Source organism: Elephas maximus, chromosome 1, assembly GCF_024166365.1.
Source record: "Elephas maximus indicus isolate mEleMax1 chromosome 1, mEleMax1 primary haplotype, whole genome shotgun sequence".
NCBI lineage: Eukaryota > Metazoa > Chordata > Mammalia > Proboscidea > Elephantidae > Elephas > Elephas maximus.
The window spans coordinates 138,087,206-138,102,011 of NC_064819.1; positions in this window are offsets into that span (position 1 = coordinate 138,087,206).

Here is a 14,806-nt window from a genome sequence, read left to right on the forward strand (position 1 = left end):
TTCATTTATTTCTGCTCTGACCTTTATTATTTTCTTTTGGTGGCTATGGGCTTTTTTTGCTGTTCTCTTTCTATTTATTCAAGTTGTAGCTAATGTTTTGACTGTGTCCCTTTTTTCTTTTTCAATGTGTGTGGCTTTTGAAATAAATTGACCTCTAACAACTGCCTTTGTTGTGTCCCAAAGATTTTGGTATGATGTGTTTTCATTCTTGTTTGATTCTAGGAATTTTTTTTTTATTCCAACTCTGATTTTTTCTATTATCCAGTGCTTTTTAAGGAGGGTGTTATTCAGTTTCCATGTAATTGATTTTTTTCCTTACTCTTCCTGTTGTTAATTTCTACCTTAATGACATTGTGATCAGAGGAAAAAAAAATGGCATTGTGATCAGAGAAGATACTTTATATTATCTCAATGTTTTTAGTTTTGTTAAGGGTTGCTCTGTGGGCCGATTTTGGAGAACATTCCATGTGTATTAGAAACTAATGTGTACTTTGCAGCTGTTGGATGGAACATTCTATATATGTCTATGAGGTCAGGTTGGCTGATTTTGCCCTTTAGCTCTTCTCTATCTTTTGTGAATTTTCTTTCTAGATGTTCTGTCCTTTACCAAGAGTGGTGTGTTGAAGTATCCTACTATTACTGTGGAATCGTCAATATCTTTTTTCAGTGCTCTTAGAGTTTGTTTTATGTTTTTTGGAGCCCTGTAATTCAGTACATAGATAATTATTATGGTTATGCCTTCATGATGGGTTGTCCCTTTAATCATTATATCATGCCCTTCTTCATCTTTTTTGATGGATTTTGTTTTAAAGTCTATTTTATCTGAGATTAATTTTGCCACTCCTGCTCTTTTTGGTAGTTGTTTGCTTGTTGTTTATTTTTTCCATTCTTTGATTTTTAATAAATTTATATCTTTGTTTCTAAGGAATGTCTGTTGTAGATAGCATATTGATGGATTCTTTTTTTTTTTTTTAATACATTCTGTCACTCTGTGTCTCTTTATGGGTGTATTTAGGCCATTTATATTCACTGTAATTATTGATAGGTGTGAGTTTATTGCTATCATTTTGTAGTGCTTTTTTTGTGGTGCCGATATCGTCTTTGTTCCTCTAACTCTCCTGTACTGAATTCTTTTGCTTGTGATAATTTTTTCATTTCTTCTTTTTTTGTAGATTTTGTTTTCACTGAGACTTTATGGTTTGCTTCTTTATTTTGATGAGCAGTTTTGTTAACTTTCATTGTGGTTACCTTGAACTTAACCCTTTCTTCCTAGGTTTGAACCAGTCTTTTACTACTTAGTTCTGACACTGTTGTCTTTTACAGATTAACCTCTCTGGTTCCCTGTTGCAATTCTTTTGGTTTTTGATAGTCCTTGAGAGTTCATTTTCTAGGCTAGTACCTCGTTGGCACAATCTTGTGTCCTAGATTCAGGCTGTAATTGAAGTTGTTTGTTCTCATACCAAAGATTGCCTTTAATAATTCCCATAAGTTCGGTTTGATTTTTACATAGTCCCTTAATTTCTGTTTATCTGGAAATGTCCTAATTTCACTATTATATTTGAACAAGAGTTGTTTTTTGTTTTTTTTTGCAGGCTATATTATTCTTGGTTGGCAATTTTCTTTCTTTCAAGGTTTTATATATGTCATCTTATTGCCTTCTTGCCTGCATGGTTTCTGCTGAGTAATTAGAACTTAGTCTTATTATTTCCCCTCTGTACATGACTTTTCATTTTTCTTGAGCTGTTCTCAGGGTTCTTTCTCTGTCTTTGGTTTTAGTGAGTGTGATTATAATATGCCTTGGTGATTTTCTTTTGAGGTCTATCCTATATGTGGTTCTTTGAGCTTTTTGGATGGTCAGCTTTTCATCTTTCATGATATTAGGGAAGTTTTCTGTCAGCAACTCTTCAATGATCCTGTCTGTGTTTTGTTTTCTCCCCCTGTTCTGGAACTCCAATAACTTGCAGATTTTTACTTTTGATTTTGTCCACATCATTCTTAGGGTTTCTTCATTTCTTCTTCTGATTTTTCCTCAAAAAAGTGATATTCAAGTACTTGTCTTAAATTTTACTGATCCTGTCTTCCATTGTTTCAAACCTGTTCCTTCTCACACCTTCTACTATGCTGTCCATTTCTGAAATCTTATTGGTTATCTTTTCAATTTCTAATTGTTGTTTTTGTGTAATTTCTAGTTGTGAATTCATTTTGACATTTTGCTCCTGTATTATTTTCCTGAATTCTTCCATTTTTTGGTCTATATTTTCCATGAATTTGTCTGTTTTTTTCCTCATTTTTGTCTGCTTTTTGCTTCAACTCTTGGATAGCTCTGAATATTAGAGGTTTGAGTTACCTATCAGGTAGTTCCAGTGCCTTTTCTTCTACTGGAAAGTCGTCTGGTGTTTTATTTTGGACACCTACTGGAAACATTCTCTTCTATTTTTTTTTATATGTTTTGATATTGCCTGCTGTCTTTGGGACATTCAGTGGTTATTTTCTTCATTTATTGATTGTAGATTTGTTTGTTTCATCCTGCTTTTTTGTTTTATTTGGTTATGTCTGAGCAGAGAGACTGTATGTTCTTTGTTGTTTCCTCATCTGCGGGCAAGATAGTTTTCATCTCCTCGTGCAGTAGGCAGGGCTAGTCACTCAGCTATGGTGTAGCAGAGCAGGTCCGGCTCAAGGGGAGGGGCTGGGATGATTTGTTTTTGGCATGTACTGGGGCTGACAGGGCAGGCCAGGTGTTGGTGGGCCATGTCTGTGCTGCTTGTGGGTGCAATATTCATTGCACGGTGAAGGTAGGCAGGAGGGAAGGGAGAGGTTGTGATGTGTGAAGCTAAGTGGGTATGAAAAAGAAGACAAAAGGGAGAAATAGGAGCAAAAAAAAAAAAAGTCCTGAGGGAGCCTGCCATTGGAGTGGAGAGACAAGAAACTAAAAAAAAAATGAAGAAAAACAAAAAGAGAAAAAGAGAAAAAACAAATAAAAAATTAAAAAAAATGCCTCCAGGGGTGACCTGGTGACCAGGGAAGTGGGTCCCAGGCTTTGGGGCACAGCCTACCTAGAAAGGGAGGAGATGGCACACAGTGCCAGGTATTCAGGAGACAGGAACAAAAGGAAAGTAGAAAGAGATGAGAAACTGAGAAATGAAGAAAAATAAAAAAGGAAAAAAGAAAACAAACAAAGGACAAAAAAAATGTCTCAGGTACCCCATCAGTGTGGCGGCTCTTCACAGCCTGTCAAGAAGAAGAGAAGATAGTGCGCAAGCCAGGTGTTCAAGAGAAAGGAAAGGGGAGAGGTGAGAGAGAGCAAAGAAACCAAAAGAAGCTGAAAAAAGCAAAACTTCCAACAAAGAAATGGCACTGAAGGAGCCAGCCTGTGTTGGCGGGGCTAATCCAAGCAGCATGGAGCTGGCTCCTCCCAACCTAGCAACGGCTTCCCACTGGGAAGCCGTGGAGGCCCAGCAGGGGGGAGGAAGTAAGGGGGGTGGGAAAGCATGTATTACTGGTTACCGGGTGCTCTATCTCCTGCTGGGAGCTCCATGAAGCTGCTTTCCCATATTCCCTGCAGGCCGATCTGACAGGAGTACAAGATGGCGAATTCGTGCTGTATTAGCTGATAAAGGACCTCCGCTCCATGTCTCCCCTCACTGTCTGTTCTTTGTAAGTTTCTTATTCCATTGGGTGCTTGGTTGAGTTCTTTATCTTTTCATTTGATGCTTAGGGTTCCAGGATTGATGCTTGTCTCTGTTTTACTTAGTTTTTCGACTCTTCTCTGTAGAGGGATGATGTGGTGCTTCTGTCCCTAGTGCCGTGTTGGCTCTGCCTCACATTTTTTGATTTCTTGGCTGCTGCTTCCATGGGTGTTGATTGTGGAGCCAAGTAAAATGAAATCCTTGACAACTTCAATCTTTTCGCCATTTATCATGATGTTGCTTATTGGTTCAGTTGTGAGGATTTTTGTTTTCTTTATATTGAGATGTAATCCATATTGAAGGCTGTGGTCTTTGATCTTCATCAGTAAGTGCTTCAAGTCCTCCTCGCTTTCAGGAAACAAAGGTGTGTGTAGGTCAACTTGTTAAGTTAATAGAAGCATATGGATCATGTACTATCTTGATTTTTAAATATCTAAAACCATTAACCTTGTTCTTGCTGGGTAATGCTAGTTCTACAAACCAAATGGTTTTAATTTTGTGAGATCAGCTAATGTGCTAACATTGTACGGAGCAGGACTTCTGGAGGTTGCATGTATTTTTTTTTGTTTTTAATTCCAGAAAATGGGGTGAACAATATACTCCCAGTAGCATCTCATTTCCTAATTAGATTTATTGACAAGTCACTTTGAAATAGATGATTAAAGAATATATGCTTTATAGCTATGAATAGTGATGATGCATGTAGAACTGCTGAAACTCAAGTTGTGTAGTCTATGAAACACCAAATAAATTTCAACTACCAAGGCATTCATTTGGCATTTTGATTATCTGTTTTTTGCCTCTAGCTAAATTGTCCATTTTATGGCCTCGGCTGTTGCAGACCATCTTGTACTGCATGCAAAAATGGACTTCAAAAGACTAATGATTTAGTCACAAAGTAGAAAAAAAATCATGGCGAGCCAATAAGAATTTAGGGTTAAATTTTACCTTGTAATTTTACTCATTTAATGCCACTCTCTCAAGAAACAGAGACAGAGACAGAGAGAGCAACAGAAAGAAAATATTGATGAAGTTCAACTGCAAACATGATTGCAATAAAAAAGTATGCAGAAAGCAACAGGAAATGCCCAAGAGAAAATATGCCAGGGCACAACTTTTGTTCTCATTACTTTGACAATAAATCTTAATATTTTCCAGAAATTTGGATGGATATGATAAGCAAGTATGTTTACAGTAATGTGATTACATTTGTTAAATTGAAAACAGCAAGAAGGTCATGTATTCCCTGCTATTTTGAGAGCAATAGGCAACCAAAAAGGGGCCCTGGTGACGCAGTGGTTGAAGTTTGACTGCTAACCGAAAGGGTGGCAGTCCAAACCCACCAGTCACTCTGTGGGAGAAAGTTGTGACGGCCTGCTTCTGTAGAGATTTACAGCCTTGGAGACCCTATGGGCCAGCTCTACTCTATCCTACAGGGTTGCTATAAGTCTGAATCAACTTGATGGCAATGGGTTTGGGTTTTGGATGAGGCAACAAAAGAGAGTGGCACCTATAGAAATTCCAGACTGCTGTCGTTCCCATTAATTCTTATTAGAGTTGAAATGAGGGAGTGATTATATGTTCCATGAGATCATCTTGTCTGAACTATCTTACTTAATTATTCTCTTCTTGGTATTGAGTTAGTTCCGTTGCCTCCTGAAAACCCTTTTTAATTCTACATTTACTGTTATGTACTTCATCCACATCTAAAATATGAGTCTTCTGTCACCTTAGTTTTTGAAACTTTGGCTTAATCACAGAAATGTTATTTTAATATTTATTACCTGGTAAATCTGCTATATGACAAACCTTACTAAGCATTACTTCCTAAAATTGATCTTTTATTGTTATCCAAGGTCAGAGTACAAAACTATTTAAAGAAATATATAAAAACAAATTTTAAAGCCAATATTATAACTAATGACATAAATAAATAGATACGTGCCTTTGTACTAAATTATATGCTTGGTGAAGGAAAAACACAAGTAGGGCTTTCAAGCAATTTTTTCCTTCAATAGAATCCTTTCATTATATGAACTCTCCCGTCAAAAGTCAACAGGAAAAATAAATAAAAATGGAGCTTCTTTGGTGGAATCTGACTCTGTAAGGCTGAAGCTCTTTCTCCTGAGGCTTTCACTTGTCCCAGCTATTTCTCCTGAGGAATTGATGCTGATGTCTATGGCTCCTAGAAACTCAATATGGAAACCACTGCTTTAAAATATAGGATCCTTTGAGGAAACGGAACTAACACTTGTAGAAAACTTACTACATTTTCTACATATCTTACATATATACTCCAATTTAAGGTATATTTAAAGCATCTTACATATATATCCTAATTTAATTCCCAAATCAACTCAGTAGGTGTGATATTTATTCCATATTACATCTGGGGAAGCTGAAACTCAACACGATGAAAGAACTCACCTGGACATGCTGCCCATAGTGGTATTATTGAGATTTCAATCCACATCTGCTGATTCCAAAAGCCCACTCTTTTTCACTCTACCCTGCATTTCTTGGGGCGGGGGGAGTGGAGGAGGACAGCAGTGTTGTGATTAGACCCATATATAAGAATTTATCTTTGTATATCTAAAAAATAATAATAAAAGCATTTGCTACTTTTAGGCTAAGGATATGCGATGGTAATTGAGAGTGGAAGGATTTGCTCTACTAGGGTCTCCTGAATGGCCACAAGGTTGTAATCAACACCAATGGGTACCCAGAGTGTGCTGAGCCTCAACTTGGGGTGGGGGTGGCAGGGAATAAATGAGGAATTATTCAAGAGCCCTTGCTTTCAAGGAAGTTAACTATATACTTAGAAAAATAGCAAACATAAGTAAAGTGGGAAAAAGTCACTGCTGCACTGTGAGAGAGACATTGAGAGAAGTGGCTTCAAGCCCTGTTGTCCATTAAAATCACCTGGGGAGATTTTAAAGTGTAATAACTTGGTCCCACCCCTAGATATTTTGACTTAATTTGCAGGATCTCAGTATTGGTGTTTTTAAGAAAGTGGTTTTTTGCATAGTCAGAGCTGATTTTGAGGAAGAGGTCAGCTAAAGAAAATTTTACCATAAAGATACAACTTTAGTTGGGCTGTGTGTTAGATGGTGTGGTGTGGGCATAAGTAAAGAGCACAAGAGAAGTTTAAAAACATCTTTTTTGTTTGTTTATAAAAAGAGAGAAAAATAAAGATTTTTAGTAGATCCTTTCAAAAATGAGATCTATTTGTATACCTAAAATGTTTACAAACTTCTGAACTTGTGCTAAAGCTCCTACCTCAAATGCATATATGTTCAAGACTTTTAAACAACACAAAGAAAAAATTAGGAAACTCAATAGTAGGTCAAAACAATTGAATAATAACTTAGAATTATGGGTTTCCATCCTGATTTCAATTGAACTTAATTTTTGTATGGTGAGACTATTTTAAAATATTAGAAAATGGTTTTCATAATCAAATTGTAGGAAAAAATATCTAACAGTTTAAAAATTAGGTCATAAGATAATCTGCACAGGTACTAATCTACAAAACAAAAAGAAGAAATTGTTCCAATCTTACTCATCCAACAATAACATTGGATGAGAATAAAATATTTTCTTTCATCAGAAGTGTCTAAACAGCCAAAGATTAATGAAGATAATGAATGAATAATGGTTTATATGCAAGACTTAGAACATTATCTCATCCAAACACAAGTTACCTGAATGGCTTTTTCTCAAGTACGGACTGCTTGGAAACCTTAAAAGAATTTGTAGAAATGCCTCATTACTTTTAGGCAACTTTCTGAATCTGCTAATGATTTGAATATGAAAAACTAACATGGAATGGAAATAGCTGGCACAAAACTTTGACACAAAAACCTAAAGCTGTATTTTGATAAAACACCTAAGTCTGTGAGGAAGTCAAAAATCTAGCAAATTATTATTGGTACTGTGGAGTGAATTCCAACTCACAGTGATCACATGTGGCAGAGTAGAACTGCTCCATAGGGTTTTCTTGGCTTTTTTTTTTTTTAATCTGTATGGAAGTAGATCACCAGGCCTTTTCTCCCATGAAGCGGCTGGGTGGGTTCTAACAACTAACTTTTTGGCTAGCATCTGAGTGCTTATCCACTGAGCCACCAGGACTCCTCTCCAAGATTTCTTAGAGTCTAGTCATGTGGCAAAGAGACCTGGTGGAGCAGCATTTAAGCCCTTGGTTGCTAATCAAAAGGTGGTTCAAGTACACCAGCCACTCTGGGAGAGAAAGATACAGAAGTCTGCTTCCATAAAGATTACAGTCTTGGAAACCCTAAAGGGCAGTTCTACTCAGTCCTATAGGGTCAGTAAGAGTTGGACCAGACTCGATGGCAATGGGAATGGCTACACTTAAGACACTGTAAGTGTCCAATTATGTATATAAGTGTGCTCACAATATCAAGATTGTAAATGCCAAGAAGTAAACGAAGCAGAGAGAGCAGAGTCCCTATATACTCCATAAATACAATGTAATAAACATCACGTTTTGATCTAGTTTTCATCAATTCACATGTATAATTCCCCCAAAATTAAATGTGAATTTTGTTAAAGCAAAGAACAAGCAATTATATTTATCTTCTTGGACTAGATACATAATTTAATTTTTTTAGCTCCTTTTGCAAAGTTTTTGAGACACCTAAAATTGTAAGTACAGGGCTGTTAACTTTCTCCCCATTTTGTAGGTGAATAGTGAAGCTAAGTGACTGCACTTTGATGGAACGCAGTGGAAAGTAAAGAAAAGTTTGTAGGAAAGTCCCCTCAGCCTGCCCTTGTGCATGGGACAGTGGAGTCTGCAGTGCTTTCCTGGCTTTGCCTCAGTCCCCACATCCCCGACTGGAGTTGACTCTGACTCATGCCTGCCAGAGTGTAACCATGCTCCATAGGATTTCAATGGCCGATTTTTCAGAAGGATATTGCTAGGCCTTTTTTACAAGGGACTTCTGGGTGGACTCAAATTGCCAACCTTTTGGTGAGCAGTCCAGCGCATTAACCGTTTGCACCACTCAGGGACTCCAACTGATCCTTAACCAATGTGCCCTTTCCTGACTTACCAATGAACACATGTGTTTCAGGTTTGTAGCTGGATGTCAGTTCATGTATTACTAGAACATTTTGTCTACTGTTATATAATTAAACTGGAAGAAATCCTCTGTGGGATATGTAATAATAGTATGACCCAAGAATAATCAAAGAATGCCTAAGTTCTTTAACAGTAGTGTATAGTTCATTAATCACACAAAAATATTGTTTTGATTTTGTTTATATTAAAATAAATAATGTTAGGAAAAGAGTGTGTCTTATTTGCAAAGCTTTTTGTTTCATCTATAGTATACCAATACCTAACAAGTTTGTAAAGAAGAATGAGCTGTCAAATAAGGACCATGCTGGATCATAGAAAAAAGAGATCATTCTCATATATTGTTATAATAATCAAAATGTTGACTGAAAACCTACTTGTATATTTATAAATTCATTTGGTTTAGGCCACATAATTTAAACTGTAATTTGTCACTTTGAGCAGCCCTGACACTTCTGTTCACAGAGTCAGAAGAGTTTAAATGGGATGGAATTCTCTGAAAATTTTCCTCTCCTTTAATTTTAAAAGCATGTCAGAATGTTCTCAGTTCCATTCCATCGAATCATGAGCTTTCCAGTAAAACACCAATGAAAGAAAAAAAGGGGAAAAATTGAGTTAGCGAAGGAAGGATCTACGAGTCTTTTCCCTAAACTATTTCTACCATATTTATGATTCAAGTAAACACAGATCCTTTTTTATTTTAAGACCAGAAAGAATTTTTTTCATAATTAATATGGTCACATTAATTTTGAAAAAAATAGAATTCAACATTTAAAGTTACCCTAAGACAAATGCTAAGCCTGCCCAAAACAGTAGATTCAAGATGTACTATTATTAAATTACTCGTTAAAGTATCCCAAAGCTCATATTTGCTGGTTTTCACACATATTCTGTCCTGCAGAATCCACTAATTCACGCCACTGGAGATTTAATAGCATGTGCCTGTATTTGGTTGACAGTCCTAATTTGAAGGCTTTTTGACAAAATATGGAGCCCTGGTGGTACAATGGTTAAGAGCTACAGGCTGCTAACCAAAAGGCTGACAGTTCAAATCTACCAGCTCCTCCTTGGAAGCCCTAGAGAGCAGTTCTGCTCAATCATATAGGGTCACTATGAGTTGGAATTGATTGACTCGACAACAATGGGTTTGGTTTGTTTTTGTTTTTTGACAAAATACAGTTGTTTATCTCAATATTATTTCTCCTTGCTCTTTTAAAAATTTCGTTAAATCTAATTATAAGAAAAGACAATTTTACATTAAGTTTTAAAAATTGTAGTTGAAAAGTGCCAAGAAACTTTTGATGAATTTTATTTTTCCATACAGATCACGCAGCATATAGGAAATCAAGAAAAAATGGCCAATCTTTTAAATGTGTCTGTTGATGTGTTTCTTTGTTTTTGTGTGGGACACTCACGTGAAAAGGCATAAAATAGGAAATAAATGTTTTTGCCAATGGTTTTTGTCCTGAGGAAAGCAACAATGCCATCACATGGAAAGCAGCCATAAAGAGAAAAATCTAATGATTGTTTATGTCAATGACTGTCCCTTTGGTCTGAGGCTAGATGTGGTTCTTTTACTGTTACAAAAAGAAAAGAAGGAAGGTAGAAAGGGAAGGAGGGAGGAAGGAAGAGAGACAGAGAAAGAAAGAAAGGAAGAGAGAAAGAGAGAAAGGAAGAGAGAAAGAGAGAAAGGAAGAGAGAAAGAAGGATGGAAAGAAAGAAAGGATAATGTAAAGAAGGGTTATGAAGTCAAAGTCAGAAAGGAGTAAAATGACTCAGTCTAAGAAAAGTTGACCCAAATCCCTGCCAGAGCATTCAGTATAATCAGGAAGAAAATAGAAACCTTCCAGGGAGTAACAACAAAGGAACGTACAAGGAATAGATGATAGCATACTAATAGACACTACCTACCGGTTCTATTTGCAAATGCTCTCATGGAATTATCTCTCTACTGCCTTGTCGGCATTTATGGAGATGGTAGTATATATACACGATTAAATAGGTTTTTGTTTTTGTTTTTGTTTTGAGATTGTAGTGTTTGGTTAAATACATACAGAGCTTAGAATAAATATAATTGATGTATAGTATTTCTATATACAAAACCAACCCATTGCTGTTGAGTTGATTCCAACTTATAGCAACCCTATAGGACAAACTAGAACTGCCCCCATACGATTTCCAAGGAGCAGCTGGTGGATTCGAACTGCCCACATTTTGGTTAGTAGCCAAGCTGTTAACCACTGCTCCACCAGGATCCCTTATTTCTATATAAAACCCAAACCAAACCCAAATCCACTCTGCATTGAGAAACTTCAAAACACATTTTTTCCTGGATGCATACTCAGAAACAGCAACAGGGAGTTATGACAGGCTATTGACGTCAGAAAAAAAAAATCCAAAATATTACATTCCGTACTTTTTTAAAAATATCTCTGCATATAGCACAACTGGAAGGGAAAAACTAATATGTCAAAGTATCATGAGCTTCACTCAGTGATTGATGGGAACTGTGGCCAGTATTTCCCCAAGTCAGAACTGGGACCTGCGTTTAAGGGCCAAAAAATTATATTACCTAAAGGTCTGGTCTGTCCTATTTCAGTCCTAATTCAGAGCATTATACAGGAGTACTGCCTCTGTAGGCTTGAAGCAGACATCCCATTCTTCTAAGTATTCACTAAGATGGCATCTTCAGGCTGCCAGTGGGCTTCAGCTCAATGGGCTACCAAAACTTTAGCCCACGGTGAGGATAGAGAGTCCTCAGATGCGAAATGTTGAAGATGTGTTAGCAGTAGTGAAGTTTCAATCCTATTTTGGGTTATAGCAGTTATAGTGGTTAGAGATATGGAACAGCAGTTGCGAGTGATGGCAGCAAGGTTTCCTTTGTAACCACATTAAGACAGAGAAGCTGTGAAAGCAACCTTGGTGTGACTTGTTAGGATATTTGATAACACTGCAAGTTGCCATTGCTTCTCAGGAACACAATAGGAGTGACAACATAAAGGACCAGTCTGAGAGCTGCAAGAATGATAGGGATACAATTAAGGATGAACATCAAAAAGCCATTCATATGAGCCACTTTGAAAAGTGTACAACAATGGAGGCTTCTTGGGAATGGCATGGGAAAAGTCAGACTGAGAATAGGATTAAAGTAAAGTGTGCCATGGACCTTTCATTCTGGGAAGTGCCATAGCATGGTGACTAGCAGGTGGGGAAGAAATGGCATGAAGCCCAGTGGGAGATATAAGGTTGGTGGGGTTCTTGTGGCCACAGAACCCTTGGGATATGAGACCATCAGGGCAATCAACAGGCTGACAGGAGATCTTTGGGGTACTACTCTGAGCAGTATCAGTAGAGGCAAAACTGAAGTGAGAACAGCCTCCGGTGGGGGTGGGTAGGGGACAGGATAGGCTTACCAAGAAAAGTACCCAGACTCGGGGGATATTTGGGAAGGGCTTGGATATATGTACCTTGGCAAAATTAATTGGCATTACTGGGAAGAATCTGTGAGCCTTTCTTCCACTGAGGATTAGACACGTGATACTCTGGGCTGAGGCCAAGGTGTGGAGGACTGAAAATATGCTGACCTTTGATGTCTACAGAAGATTATACATTTCTGAGGGGAGACTCCCTCCTGGTGCTTCAAATCATACAATATATGCCACTCCATATGCTACTGATACAATGCCAGGTTTGATGATAGAGTCAGAATCAGTTCTTCATCTTTGTCCCTTGCTTCTTATACTATTATTACTTGAGTGATGAATTTATTACCTTGACTTTCCTAAATAGGTATTCAGAACACATCAGAACACAATTCTCCCATGCATGTAATTACGTACCTATAGGGTCATATTTTTTAATGCGTGATTTCTTTGAACAGCTTTGATTTTATAAGTTTAAATTCAATTTGACCAACGTTTTTGAGATGTACTATGTAGACACTGAAAGAGTCCATGTAGGCAGTAATAAAATGGCCAACTGCTCCTCTTTTCATGGTTCAGAAATAAGATATTTACATAAATAATTACAATTTAAAGCAGAATGTGTAATCAGCTTCAATCAGAGAAGTATGTTTTTAATTTCTGTTTCTCATGTGACAACTTATTATAACTTTCTTCAAGTGCTTTTTCTTTATATAGTTATAATGTAACCTGTGGCCTTTAACATTTATGCATGCTTAAAAGAATCTAGGTTGTTATTTCTTCAAAGGAAAATGCTTGTTTATACTTTCCAATAGTTTGACATTTGAAATGTTGAATTTTCTCTACTAAAAAAAAAATAAAATAAAAATCTCTTACAAGACATTGCCATTACTTCTCGGTTTTATAAAAACAGCCTCCTTTGCCTTTAGTAATTGAAAGTAGAAGGTGAAATGTTTATAGAGGATGATAACTACAAAGATGGCTTCAATTTTTTTGTGTGATATGACCTTGCTCTATGATGGTTTCAAGTCAAGCCAGCCACAATGACCTTCCCCAATTTCAGAAAAATTTTCTCCATGACTGCTTCACTTTAGAACTGTAGTTTGCTTAGCAGATGTTCCCATCTGGAAAAGAATCACCCAGTGATCCACAGGTCTCATACCAACTGAAGTCAATCTGAAACCTGTCTTCAATGGCTCTGCCAAACACCAGGGTATCCAAGCCACCAGACGTTGGCTTTCCTGTTTGTTTAATGAGGGCAATATTAAAATTTGATATCATATTTTAAAGTCAACATTAAAAGCAATAAGACTTCATTCATCCTATCCATAATAAACTAGTCAAATATAAGTGTGGATTAAAGTTGAAATCTGCTTCATTTTAAAGAGTGAATGATTTCTGCCTGATTTTCTCCCTTTTCCTTATGAAAATACCTTTGAATTTCATTAAATTTTCTTTTGTAATTTGGGTTTCTCTATTTCTTAAACCAAACTTTTAACATCATTTGACAAATAAAAACAACCTAAGTGACATCATATCTCAAAAAACACACCTACCAAAGAACCTAATGGATTTAAGAACAAATAAAAATATTTAAGACCACGCAAAGACATTCCAATTCTGTTATCAGCAATATTGGAGGCTATAACTGTTGTTCTCCATGCAATTACCTCTTGGTTGTAAAACTCATACCTTATTTACCAAAATACGCTGACCTTTGATGTCTATAGAAGATTATACATTTCTGAGGGGAGGCTCCCCCCTAGGGCTAAGATTTTAAAAGATAAAAGTAGGAATGGTGGTAATAATTCCATTAATAACTTAAATTCATAGAAACCTTTGAATAATATGCTCTGTGGGCTTGTGTAAGTACGAAAAAAAATTCCTTTATTCTTTTCTCCCTTATCAGGTGTGGAAAGTGAATTTTCTATCATACACGAATCCTTAAAGTAATTCTACTAAGCTCAAAGGATAGAAAGCACAGTAAGACTTATTGTGTACATTATATTTTGTATAAAGCATATAGTATTATTATTATACACGTTCTTGTCTTGTTGGGGTTAGTCACCGTCGAGTTAATTCTGACTCATGGCGGCCCCATGTGTGCAGAGTAGAACTGTTCCATAGGGTTTTCAAGGCTGTGACTTTTCAGAAGTAGATTCTTACCCAAGTCTGTCTTCTGAAGTGCCCCTAGATGAGTTAGAACCACCAACCCTTCAGCTAGTAGTTGAATGCTTGCTTAACTGTTTGCTCCATCCAGAGACACCTGTCCTTGTCTTAGATCAGTTTATATATCAGTCCTTATCTTAGCCTAGGTTCTCCAGAAAGCAGAGCCTGAGACAGGGTTTACACGGGGGCAGGTCATTTGGGAAGTGATCCCAGGGTATAGGAAGTGAAAGACCTGAGAGAGTGAGAGAAGTTAGGAGCGAGAGAGTCAACAAAAGAACGTGTTATTAGTTGATTACTGCTACGCACAAAGAGGTGCCCAACCGTACTGGAAACTTCCACGAAGAATAGAGAACACATCTCAGAATTACCTGCCAAGAAGGAAAAAAAAATAGGAAGTGATTGTGTCAACTGCATTTCCTCTTGATTGAAAA